This window comes from Etheostoma spectabile, chromosome 5, assembly GCF_008692095.1.
Source record: "Etheostoma spectabile isolate EspeVRDwgs_2016 chromosome 5, UIUC_Espe_1.0, whole genome shotgun sequence".
NCBI lineage: Eukaryota > Metazoa > Chordata > Actinopteri > Perciformes > Percidae > Etheostoma > Etheostoma spectabile.
The window spans coordinates 14,918,173-14,918,619 of NC_045737.1; positions in this window are offsets into that span (position 1 = coordinate 14,918,173).

Genomic DNA, 447 nt, shown 5'->3' on the forward strand with positions numbered 1-447 from the left:
TGCATTGAGAGATGATCTTATGGAAAGTTCTCCATGCCTATCTCTAGGAAATTTAACATTTATTTATTTACAATAAATTATTCATTCACAAAGAAAATTTGTGTGTCCTTAAAAGGTTGGATTTTCCTAAAAAAAAATGAAGGCATTAAGATCAATTTCCAAAAGATGTTTTTTTATTCATCTTTTTAATTAACTTTAGCCTGGGTGTGTACATAAATAGCCAAATAGCTGGTTTGATTTGCATTGAGAGATTATTTTATGGATAGAACCCCATGCCTATCTCTATTTATGGTGAATGGTATGTGATGATGTCAGGCTATTTTAATTCCAAAGTCCAAAATATCAACCTGCCTCTATGGGAATTTAACATAGGGGTATACTTACTTATGCCCCCTGTATTTTAAGGAACAACATTTATTTATATACAAAACATTATTCATTCACAAA